The sequence below is a fragment of the Nansenia antarctica genome (genome assembly GCF_963989245.1).
Source record: "Nansenia antarctica genome assembly, chromosome: 4".
In the NCBI taxonomy this organism is placed as follows: domain Eukaryota; kingdom Metazoa; phylum Chordata; class Actinopteri; order Argentiniformes; family Microstomatidae; genus Nansenia; species Nansenia antarctica.
In genome coordinates, this window is record NC_137689.1 from 69,465,399 (window position 1) to 69,478,767 (window position 13,369).

Here is a 13,369-nt window from a genome sequence, read left to right on the forward strand (position 1 = left end):
AATTGAAAAAGAACTCTTGCAAAGATTGCAAAAAACTCTGAGAGTCGCCCTGCACTGGCTTCACCCACGTACAAGTGTTTTCCCAGTCTTTGTTGTAGGTGCATCTTCTTTTCTTGCTGACTGTGGTTTGAGTTTCCTCCATTTTCTATAACCTGCTGCATTTGACTCGCGTTCGTTGTTGTTGTTGTTGTTTGGGGGGGACTTGCTTTCATTGGTTAACCTGGCTGCACTTGACCACCTGACGTGTGCTACAGTTTGATTGACAGCAAACACAGCCCCGTGATGATAGCCTTCCCTGCTTTCTCCACAGCCATTGGATAAATCCGATTTTCTTATTTTTTTGTTTTTTTGCCAATAATAATTAAATATGCGGGACATCGTCCCAATTTGCGGGACGCACTAAAAGTCATGAAAATGCTGTGCAGTCCCGCACAAAGCGGGACATCTGGTCACCCTATTCACACACCCTCCTGTCAATCTCCTGGAAGCGATCTTTTTGGGCCCTGTCCTACGGCCACTTCTAACATTACACTCTGTAATATCATATTTCTTGGCTGCTCGACAGTTGCTTCATTGATCACCATGGTCTTAAAAATTGGCATCATAACTTGACTAACTTTAGAGCCACTTTGTCCGAGCTGGTCCTAGTGTGTCTCCATCCCTCAACTGGCTAAGCAGCAATATTAGCTAGCTAGCTAGTTAGTCAGCTAGAGTTAGCTACCATCCTCCTCCATGCAGCACACATAAATATTAAATAATGAAATTCAAGGACAGGACATACAGTACATACCTCTACTTTTTGCTTGTTTTTCCTCATCTTCATCTTCTCTTTTTCTTGTTTGGGCGCCAGAGTGCTGTTTACCCGACATACTTGCACAGACAGTGCTCTTGAGTGACGGAGATGACCGTTGCCCACTCAGCCCCGCCCACTCACACCCACGTGATCATATGCAAACTGAAGCCCCTATGAAACCCTCATCAGTCGCTATGTTTTTGTAGGGGGTTTGGGACAATTACATTTTTAATAACTGGGGAATGAATGCCTCCCCCCCAAGTACAGGTAGTGTCTCATACTGTGCTGGCTGTTTCCATAGTTACACTGCCATAGAGTTAACATGTCTGTGTATCGCCAACCTTATATTGAATTAATGATGAATATAATAATATTAATCACGTTACCTTGACAACAGTGGAACAGTAGATTTGAGAACTAGATTTCTGAGTGCAGGGCACAGAAACAAACAGGAACAAACATAATCTATCACAAAAAGGTTTTATTGTTTTCTTGTCCTAGTTGTATAAAAGCAATCAGGCCCTGGAGTCTTTGCTTCATCGTGAAACAAAGTCAACAACGCCCCTCGGCGCTGACTTAATTCACCATAAACCACGTCCTCTCGTTTATTTATTTGTTTATTTCAAAGGGACAATGGACAGTCATTGACTCTCCCTGAATTAGCCAGGTTTCACAATTCCGGACATGACCTTTTAATCAAACCATTTTTATTTTATTACATTTATTATTATTTTTTACTATGAGTGTGCCCCCCCCGCCTTTCGGGGCCCCAGGCGACCGCCTGTATGGCCTGTAGGACGGGCCGGCCCTGGTTGTGGTGGCACTGACGGGCAGGGACACTGGGTGGCTGCACCTGAATAGTGAGAGTAACCAGCAGAGGGCAGCATAGAGGAAAACCGAGTGATATGAGCCATGGAGTGGGGGTAGTACTGACGAGCTATCCCTGCGGCCTGTGCACACACACTGCCCAGCAGCACTGGCCGGCATCCAGGCGACACAGCCACGGGCAGCAGCCCCTTCTGAGAAGCGCGCTCCTGCTTGCGTTGTTTGGCACGGCGGTTTTGGAACCATACCTGTATGCGCGCCTCGTTGAGTTTGGTGAGCCGTGCTAGTTCGTCGCGGCCGGAGATGTCGGGGTAGCGGTTGTGTCCGAATGCCACCTCGAGCTGCTCTTGCTGCCTGTGACTAAAGGTAGTGCGATGTCGCCTGCGCAGGGGACGGGCATGCGTATCCGCGCCTTCTGAAGCTTGAGGCCATGGTTTCAAACGACACTTTTCTGACCGGGTCTCCAACATTTGACTCCACGAGTGCATCTCTCCCTCCTTCTCTTTCTCTCACACTGGGATTTACAATTGATTGCGCTCTAGTCAAAACATCTGGGTCAGGTCCCGTTGGCACGTAGCTCTCTCCTCCCGTTGTCCACTTTGAAAGAACGGTACACAGATATATCCTGGAACCGGCGGAACACAGAAATCTGAGTAGTTTCGGAGTGAATAGGTAGGTTTTATCTGTAATGTACTTGACAGACACGGACACGACTTAACTGTAAGACATGTTGTTTATTTCTGCTTGCTGGACGCGACCTACGGCAACTCCGTTGGGACACGACGGATACAGAAAGCGAATCACATCAGTGTGTTAGTGTGGTGTAGTGAGACAACACACAGTATGTTACATCTCCCTTCTTTTAGCAAAAACAACACACAATAAAAGTTTATTCCTCGGAAAGGCTGTATAGTTCCACGCAGTTGTCCTGTCGGATTTCCGACGTGAGGACTTTGAGGATCGAGGTGACTTGCAGGAAAGATGCTGTCTCGATCAGGTCTTCCAGTGTCTCGTTGACCACCTGCACTTTGGACGTGTTGATGAACTCCAGGACCAGTTCCAGCCCGGGCACGCTCAGTCCTTGCAGCTGGACGGAATCCTCTCTGGACTCTCGCATCCCAGAACGGTACAGTGCACGGAAGTAGTCGCTTTTTTCGATCAACTTGCTTTTGTTGACGTTGAAGGTTTTGTCATCCATGACGATTGCAATTTGTTCAGATGACATGTTTAGTGTTTTTGGTTATGTGAACTGAACTTGACTGTTGAGGAGCAGCGTGCGATCCGGGTTCGTCTTGTTAGATTTGTGTTCTGTCAACAACAATTCGGGGCTAGAGAACTTAGCTAATCATAATTCATGTATGAATTTCCACTCCAAACTTTTAAAATCAAAACTGCTTGTTTGTTATTTTAAATAATTTTACACTAACTAGATAATTGGACTTTAATTAGAAAAAAGACTATCCAACTGCAGTACTATAATGACTATAATAATTAAAAAAAAAACTGTCATTGTGAGAACTTGTGAGAGCTAATGACTTTGGCAATGAGAGAGAGAGAGAGAGAGAGAGAGAGAGAGAGAGAGAGAGAGAGAGAGAGAGAGACACACACACACACACAAAGAGAGAGAGAGAGTTCTCTTGAACTGATTCCGAAAAATCATTTTCACACAAAACATTTTATTTTTGAAAACCAGATTTTGGATTTTTCTGTTTAAATCTTCAAATTTCTCTCTTAAAAAGAGCATCCGTGCGCGCTTATCGGTCAGCAGCCTGCTCCGCTCCGCCTCAGCAGTCAGCAGCCTGCTGCTCCGCTCCGCCTCAGCAGTCAGCAGCTCCGCCTCGTCCGTGAACCACTCCTGGACACACACACGCCGACACACACAAACAACACAAAACAAAAAGGCAGGCATTGTGATATAATTTGGAAATCTGTCCCATTACTTTTAATTTCTATCTTCGGTTAGTTCTTTGGCGCTTCCTTTTCCGGTTGACAACCGGGTTGTGGATGGAGGTCTGTATATTCCTTCCTCCCTTCCTTCCTTCCTTCCCTCCTTCCTTCCTTCTTTCCTTCCTTCCTTCCTTGCTTCCTTACAATCTTCCTTCCTTCCTTCCTTGCTTCCTTCCCTCCTTCCTTCCTTCCTTCCTTCCTTTCTTCCTTTCTTCCTTCCTTCCTTCCTTCCATCCTCATAGCGCGTGGTACTCTGGCCGGCCGGGGTGGAAGGTACCGTCGCCATATATATTATTATTTATTTATTTTTTTCCCCCAAGTAATAACTTTATTGTTGGGTTGAAAATTCACACATGCAAACCTGGGTTTCCGTTAACCGGCAATTACCGGTCTTTGTCCGGTAAAATTTGGTGAAGTCCGACACATTGAAAAGTCGTCGGACATATTGTCCGGTGAAAATAATTCCCTTTGAATACAATTCGCTAAAGCTGGCTGGGTGCGTTCGTAAACACGCTCTGGAAATCCGATCAGCACTCGCGGAACGCCTCTCGTCCAATCGAACGACTCGGTCGCTCCGTGACATCGAAGCCAGCGTGCGCTCCGGCGCTCTCAGAGCGTGTTTACGAACGCACCCCTAGAAGTTTCCAGCCAGCTAGCTGAAGCTGCTACACACACCAGAGCCATGGCGACCGAACGGCAAGTTAAACAACATACTATGAAAGTGACATTGTTTTACTCATTACTCATACGTTTGTTGTCATTCGGCGGTGCTAATAGTCGCTTTCTTTTTTAATTTATTTTATTTATTTTATTTTAGCAGTTTCCCCGAAAATTAAATGGTTAGATGCTAAACTGCATTTTGTTGTCTGGTACTTGTACTCTGCAATGACAATAAAGTTGAATCTCACCTAATCTAATCTAATCTAATCTAAAATAATCTAAGATAATCCCATCACTATTACTCCCTATTTTCATCAGTGTTTCAATCCTTGAATCTGTGATGGAAATCAAGCAAAGCCACTTCAAGTCTCCCCACCACTAACAGCGCTGGGTGTGCCTTTCCTTACACTCTCGGTTATTCCCTGTGGATTTAAAAAACGGTGTTTTGGTTTCTATAATGTGGTCTATTCTCAGTGTTGACGAGCAGCTCAGGGGGCTTTGAGATGGCTAACAGCTAATTAAAGGAGTAATTCCACTCAAAAGGGTAGAAGTAAGCTGACTGTCTGTCTGTCTGTCTGTCTATCTGTCTGTCTGTCTGTCTGTCTGTCTGTCTGTCTGTCTGTCTGTCTGTCTGTCTGTCTCTCTGTCAGTGTGCTGGACTACCTATGACTTCCATGGTACCTGGGAACGCGTTGTCGGAGAGAAACGCCCTCTGTACAAAGGACCTACTGACCAAAATCCCTATTCCCCGTAGCCTACATGCTTGCACTGTTACTGTTCAATAAAATGTTATACATCTAGACATTGTGGTATTTCTTTATATACGTATCCCAGACTGCCTATCAATTGTTTCTCAATAAACAGTTATGTTCTTCCCATTGTCATACTCCCGAGCTAAACGAAATGCCTTCCCAACCAGCGAGACTTATAGAAATGACGTTGTTTTATTGATTTAAAAAAAAAGGGTAAAACTGTAAAGAGAAAATAGAAAACTCACATTAATCCCAAACAATTTAACAAACTTCAGTTAACGTAATGTGGAGTCCGTTCATTGATCGATGCTGTCTGTTCAGTTCCCAGTGAGGCGCCCGTTCAGCGCTGGACCCGTTCAGCGCTGGATTTGACGCATGGCATAGCGCGCATGCGTCAAATCATGTTATATTATTATATATTATATAGCTCGCATCTAATCGTATCGGATGAGAAATAGACATTAAATGGCATATATAGGCCGCTACACAACAGTAATCACCGCGACAAACAGCTATATTAGATTTGGAGAAAAAAAAATATATGATTTTGAAAAAAAAAATTTTTATTATATTTTAATATGATGACCGGAATATATCACGTTTGTCCGGTAAATCGAATTCTTCCCGGACACGATGTCCGACGGCAAATTTTTCTAACGGAAACCCTGATGCAAACACCAATGTTGTAGCCATGGTATCATTCTCCAATCTTTTTTATTATTTTACAAGGATTTAAGGCCATATGCTGACAATGGCAGCGCCCGACGATACCAAATCATTCTAGAACGACATGGTGATCCGGAAATACTCCATAATCTGGGGTTGGCAACAAAATTGTGTAAACTGACAGAACGCAGCCATAAGTCCCAATGTAATTAAACGTTAATTAGTCACAACAGTGAGAACTCTGCCTTTAAAACACATGGGGCCGGATTCACAAACGAGGCTTGAAGCCTAATCATAGACTAAAAAGCATCTTCTTTTTTTTTTTTTACTTTCTTTTTATTGAGATGTTACAGATATACAAAAATAACACTTTTCAGTTTTGGTTTGGTTTTACACAAAACACAAACATGTCCCAACCCTCCCCCCCCCCCCCCCCTTCCTTCCTTGCTTCCTTACAATCTTCCTTCCTTCCTTGCTTCCTTCCCTCCTTCCTTCCTTCCTTCCTTTCTTCCTTTCTTCCTTCCTTCCTTCCTTCCATCCTCATAGCGCGTGGTGCTCTGGCCGGCCGGGGTGGAAGGTACCGTCGCCATTGTTAAGCAGAAAGGCTGGATGATCAAATGTAACAAAGATATATATATATATATATATGATTAATTACGGTTGAAACTGTAAAACATGAAATCCAAAATGTTGTTGCAACGACGTGAGAGAATTGTGACCCGGGCAATAAGCTGCATGCGGCCAGGCTGGGAGAGATCAGAGAAATGGGACTATCACACTTCAGCAAAGCAACAAACTCATTCAAAAGGCAAAACAACTCTGCAGTCTAGGAAAGTAAACAAAAAACAAATCTCGCGGCAAGCACACTGTAGCAGGGTCATAGAGAATTCATAGCTTTCATGTGACGTCACAGCATAGTGGAAACGCCCACCTGACGGGCAAAAGACACTTTTTGCAGGCAAAACCCACGGGCAAAACCCACTTTTGGCGGGTTAATAACTTTGATTTCCCGTGGGTTAGGAAAATAATTCCAACGTGTCCGGATAGAGTAGAAGACAGGGAATCCAACACTATTTGAATGGAGTCGATCCTCCACTCCTATCACCGTGGACACAGCAAGGAGCGAATTCCCGGATATAAATATTCCCTCGCCTCGCTGACAGCGGGAGTTGGGAGTTTCGTCCAGCAGCCGGTGAACGCCCGGTTGATCGAGTTTCATATTAAAAGTATATCTTCTCGGGGTGTCAGCGCGGTGGTTAAGGGCTCAAAATGACCGTATACTGATGGTGAATTTAGCAATAATAGTCTTATGTTTGTACCACCTCCATAACCGGTGTTATTCACGGGAAAAGCCGGTCAAGGAGGCACCCTTTGCAGGTCAATAACTTTGATTCTCCGGGGGTTAGGAAAATAATTCCAACGTGTCTGGATAGAGTAGAAGACAGGGAATCCAACACTATTTGAATGGTGTCAATCCTCCACTCCTATCACCGTCGTGTATCTTGATAGTTCTTCATGAGTGAGGTGCTCTAAATAGTAGGCAGCCATGTTGAGCGATGTTGCTATGATACTTTTTGCCCGTCAGGTTGGTGGTTGCTAGGGAAGAAACCACGTGACTGAAAGCTATGAATATGTTGGTTTTTGTTCACCTCAGCACAGCGACCCTGTAGCTCTCATCCAACTGTGTGGCAATGTCGACCCTCCCGAATGCTTGAAGCTTCATGCAACTAGCCATGTGTAGCTTTGACAGGTCATGTTTTTTTGCCTTTTCAGACAAATGGTGCATGTCTGTGACACCTGTACTTGTCCATGCGTCCGCACTCGGATGGAATAACATGCAGGGAAAGCAGAACAACGCATTTGTTACTTCACATCTCGCTAGCCATGTTTTCTTCTCATACCAACCCCTCGTAAATCCTCGGTTATACGATTTTCCAATTTTCCCTGCCTTTGTATAAACTTGCTTTATAATTACATTTGGTCTGGGTGGTCCTAATTCCTTTACTGTTAATTTCTCCTGGTTGCTACGACGGCTGAACGGTGTTTCTTTTAAAGATTCAACCGAGTTGTTCAGAACATTACTAGCCATAGCCATGGTGAACGAACGTGATCTGAAATTTAGGTTGGCTAGCTCGTCTAAAGCTACGCCGTATGACATGACGTAAGCACGTACGATTCTTTGTGCATGCCTCCCCTGGTAGCATGTCTTCAACGGTTTCATCAAAAATTGTCTCTTCAGCTCTGATTGCAATGTCTCTGTAGTCGGGGTGTGTGTCAATGAGTTTTGACAGACCCGCTACTACATCTCTCATGTTTACAGTGTTCAACTGCTGGTGGCCCTTGTAAATCAGACGTCTTTTCAGCTTCACCCTGTATAACTGGGATGAGCTGCGTGGTCTTGGTAAAGTATTTACCGTGGTTTCCACCTCGGATGGCACACACACCACAGCGCCATGTATAGCTGCTTGTCGACCTTTAGGAAGTGTGATGATCTTGGCAAATGGCAGTATTTTGGCTAAAAGTTGTCTTTCCAGCACGTTCAAATCGCGGAGCTCTGGGGGAATAGGCACCAGCTCCAAGTTGTTAGCCACAGCGATGGGTGATTTGTTTCCTGCCTTTAAATGGGAATCACAGGTGGGACAAATCCACTCCTATGTCCTTTCATCAGGTACAGTGCATTGTTTAGGACCTTGACATTGATCGTCACACACATGGACATATTGCCCTGTCAAACAGCCAGCAACAACATGTGGATTCTTCTTGTAATTGCTGCGATTGCAATGCTTGACCTGGTTGGGGAAAAGAGTGCGATGGCACATTGTGCACACAAACGTTGGCCCAGCTTTAATGCTTTCATGGAAAGTCGATATAGCCATCTGCATTACGCCGTTGTCCACCGGTTGGATGTTTTTGTGCGTGACATTAGTCCTGTGTCTGTATTTGCTTCTCACTTTGAAGGCACAACGCATTTTATGGGCCATCTGAAAATATGCTTCACTTTGACACATTCTTTTCATGTAACTGGTGGAACGTTGTAAGTTACATTTTCTGAAAGCAGGATCATTATGATACCTGTGGCGCAAAGTTTGTTTATGCTTACGTCTGAAAACAGGATCATTATGATACCTATAACTGCTCCCGAAGGTGTTCTTCTGTTAGACAAGCAACCCACGATTCCTTATTTTTTGTGTGCAGACACCGTGAAAAACTGCAATGTGAAATAAAGTATTGATTACACAATGAAACCAAAATGAGGCTAGCAACTGCTCCCCCAGCCGCGGCACGTGCCCAGCCCCGCTTCGCACTCCAGCCCGACCGACCCAGCCCTTAGAGCCAATCCTTATCCCGAAGTTACGGATCTGACTTGCCGACTTCCCTTACCTACATTGTTCTAACATGCCAGAGGTGTGGAGGTGTGGACATGAGAAGAGTCTGTGTGTGTGTGGAGGTGAGGACATGAGAAGAGTCTGTGTGTGTGGAGGTGAGGACATGAGAAGAGTCTGTGTGTGTGTGGAGGTGAGGACATGAGAAGAGTCTGTGTGTGTGGAGGTGTGGACATGAGAAGAGTCTGTGTGTGTGTGGAGGTGTGGACATGAGAAGAGTCTGTGTGTGTGTGGAGGTGAGGACATGAGAAGAGTCTGTGTGTGTGTGGAGGTGAGGACATGAGAAGAGTCTGTGTGTGTGTCTGTGTGTGTGTCTGATGTTCTCCCTCACCTTGGAGACCTGCTGTAGGAGGAGGGTCCTGGTAGGAGGGAGGAGGGTCCTGGTAGGAGGAGGGTCCTGGTAGGAGGGAGGAGGGTCCTGGTAGGAGGAGGGTCCTGGTAGGAGGGAGGAGGGTCCTGGTAGGAGGAGGGTCCTGGTAGGCCCGGCGCGAGATTTACACCATCTCCACAGAGGCCAGTAGAGGGCGCCCTTCTAGACTCTTCGGTAAGTTCTTGTTCTTGTACTGACACTCTGGCGCTTCCTTTTCCGGTTGGAAACAGGACCAGGGTTGTGGATGGAGGTCTGGGAGAGACAGAGAGAGAGAGACAGAGAGAGAGAGAGAGAGAGAGAGAGAGAGGGAGGGAGGGAGGGGGGAGGGAGGAGAGGGGGAGTGAGATTTACACCATCTCCCCTGGATTTTCAAGGGCCAGCAAGAGCTCACCAGACGCCGCCGGAACCGCGACGCTTTCCAGGGCTTGGGCCCCTCTCTCAGGGCGAACCTATTCCAGGGCGCCCTGCCCTTCACAAAGAAAAGAGAACTCTCACACTCTCTCACACACTCTCACGCGCTCTCACACTCTCACACACTCTCTCACACACTGTCACACTCTCTCACACTCTCTCACACACTCTCACACACTCTCACACACTCTCACACACTCTCACAGTCTCACACACTCTCACACGCTCTCACACACTCTCACACACTCTCTCACACACTGTCACACTCTCTCACACACTCTCTCACACACTCTCACACACTCTCTCACACACTCTCACACACTCTCACACACTCTCACACACACTCTCACACGCACTCTCACACACTCTCTCACACACTCTCACACACTCTCTCACACACTCTCACACACTCTCTCACACACTCTCACACACTCTCACACACTCTCTCACACTCTCTCACACACTCTCACACACTCTCGGGGAGTTGCACAGAAAAACAATATAATATAATCTTCAGACAGAACATCTTCTAACACTCCTAACACTCCTCCACGATGATTAATCGTTCCCAAGGGTCAAAGTAGATTTTTAACATTTGGACTGTTAACATTTTTCCCCCATTCAAATAAACGTAAATGAACAGACAGAACTAATGTCAGTTCTGTAGCACTATTAGTTGTTGTTTTTGCATTAATCATGCACAGAAAAACAATATAATATAATCTTCAGACAGGGGATTCGGGGATCTGAACCCGACTCCCTTTCGATCGGCCGGGGGCGACGGAGGCCATCGCCCCTCCCTTCCGAACAGCGTTCGCCCATCTCTTAGGACCGACTGACCCATGTTCAACTGCTGTTCACATGGAACCCTTCTCCACTTCGGCCTTCAAAGTTCTCGTTTGAATATTTGCTACTATGGCATCATTTCCAAAATGAATTATGGAAGGCGGGGAGAAGGTGGGGACTCGGCTGGTAGGTTGGCTCATTACCATTTGAAGGTAACAGTTGAAAGAGGGAAGGGTGTGTGTGTGTGTGTGTGTGTGTGTGTGTGTGTGTGTGTGTGTGTGTGTTTATACATACATAAATACTCATACTTCATGTATACATGTACAGTTTTCACACTGAAATTGAGACATACATCATTTGGTAGGAGGAGGGTCCTGGTAGGAGGGAGGAGGGTATTCACCGGTTACTTAGGGTGGTTAGTTCTACTGTACTTGAACAGAGTGTACACTACTTAGGGTGGTTAGTTCTACTGTACTTGAACAGAGTGTACACTACTTAGGTGGTTAGTTCTACTGTACTTGAACAGAGTGTACACTACTTAGGGTGGTTAGTTCTACTGTACTTGAACAGAGTGTACACTACTTAGGGTGAGATAATTAAACAGAATTGAGCTAGAGGTATTAAAAGTATAATTATTATTCATAACTGAAGGTTATTGGGGTATTTACCACTGTTGCTAGCCAATCAGAATCCAGTATCCAAACATGGTGTTATAGAAGTATCATTATTATATAAATCATATCATATTCTATAGAATCGGTATCTGCTCCTTTGTGTGAGGAGGAACAGGAGGAGCACTGCCAGAGGCCGTTTGAGATAAGGGGGGGGGGGGGGGCTGGGTGCTTCCAGAGGGGGGAGGTTGGAGGGGGGGGGGGAGGGTCAAGAGAATCACAGTGGCCCTTGCCGGGCCTCGTATTTGGCCACAATGTTCTTGGTGCGACCCAGCTCCTTCCGCAAGTCTGCCACCTCAATGCACAGCGCCGAGTTCTCCTTCTCCAGGAAGCTGGCCCGGATGGCGATCTGGTTCTCCTTCAGTCACCGGGCGTCCCGTGACCTCTTGGCTGCCACATTGTTCTTCCTGCGCCTGGCCCAGTACCTGTCGTCCTTGAGGCCCTCCGGGATGAAGATCTTTTTGATCATGGGCTGAGGCTTTAGCTCCTCGTAGGAGAACTTGCGTTTGCGGGGGTCAAACATCTCCTGGCCTGGCACGCTGGACAGGGCCAGGTCCGCCGGGTCTGGCTCGTAGCCCACAGGGACCTGGATGGAGTCTGGGTCAATGGGGCTGGGTGTGTTACGAGCTGAGGGCAGTCATGCTCTGGATGGGCTTTGGAGACAGTTCGGCTATATCGACTTTTCTTTCATGGAAAGTCGATATAGCCATCTGCATTACGCCGTTGTCCACCGGTTGGATGTTTTTGTGCGTGACATTAGTCCTGTGTCTGTATTTGCTTCTCACTTTGAAGGCACAACGCATTTTATGGGCCATCCGAAAATATGCTTCACTTTGACACATTCTTTTCATGTAACTGGTGGAATGTTGTAAGTTACATTTTCTGAAAGCAGGATCATTATGATACCTGTGGCGCAAAGTTTGTTTATGCTTACGTCTGAAGCACCCACTTTTACGAACTTAAAAACCTTAACAGCTGAACGACAGTAGGATGCTGTGTTACCGCTCGACTCACACACACTTGTATGTAGTCGTAATTGTTCAATTACACACGCAACTAACACAGGGGCAGCCTGGCGGTGGGGATGGAGATGGGGTGTGTGTCAATGAGTTTTGACAGACCCGCTACTACATCTCTCATGTTTACAGTGTTCAACTGCTGGTGGCCCTTGTAAATCAGACGTCTTTTCAGCTTCACCCTGTATAACTGGGATGAGCTGCGTGGTCTTGGTAAAGTATTTACCGTGGTTTCCACCTCGGATGGCACACACACCACAGCGCCATGTATAGGGTTGGGTACCGTTTGGGTTTTATCCGGTACCGGTACCTAACCGATACTTTAAAAACGGTACCGGTACCAAAACGGTACTTAATTCGGTACTTTTGATTTTTTTAAATGACATATATATATATATAATAATAACACGGTCGACAACATTAAACAGCTTTTCACTTTTTTATTGCTGAGGCACAATATATATTAGTTAAATATACACTCAAATTAAAATAAATGAAAATAAAACTCCTGAGCCTTGGGGACTCCATTAAGCTGGGGGTGCCTATCGTTGGTACTGATGTCGAATACGAGTACACACTTGTTCGGCAGCCCCTCAAGGACATCAGAATATTCTTAGAAAAGGGATCTAGTGAAGAGGCCTGCATAGCCCCCAGAACCAAGAGGAAATATAACTCTGATAAACTGGAGCCCTCCACCTCGTCAAAATCCAAACTCTGTTGCCGCTCCGCTACTACTGCTCCCCTCCCCCTCTCTGGTCCATGTTGACATAACGATTGATTTTTCAGACACAGTAGTAGGATAAGGACAGTACCCGAATATCAAGAGATCCCCGATCATGTTGTCCGCCTCGCAGAGACGCAGCCACACATCCGCACTACGTCATCAACAGATGCGTCGAATCCTGGAGTGCACTGTCCAATCAAAGGCTTGCGTTCGTAAACTCGCTCTGAGAGCGTCGCAGCCCACACTGGGCCCGACGTCATAAGGGGAGCAAGTCATTTGATTGGACAGAAGGCATTCCACGAGTGGTGATCAGAATTCCAGAACGAGTTTACGGAACGCACCCATAAGTCGAGCGTCGCATTACG

At 46.1% G+C, this 13,369-nt stretch overlaps 1 pseudogene across 1 annotated transcript; it reads right to left on the bottom strand.

The window, feature by feature from the left end:
- Window positions 1–11,481: 11,481 nt before the first annotated feature.
- Window positions 11,482–12,067, bottom strand: LOC308156311 (hepatic leukemia factor-like; annotated as a pseudogene). Its single transcript has 2 exons — window positions 12,050–12,067; window positions 11,482–11,934 (listed from the first exon to the last, which is right to left on the bottom strand). The product of its transcript is annotated as a hepatic leukemia factor-like (transcript).
- Between the last annotated feature and the right edge of the window lie 1,302 nt (window positions 12,068–13,369).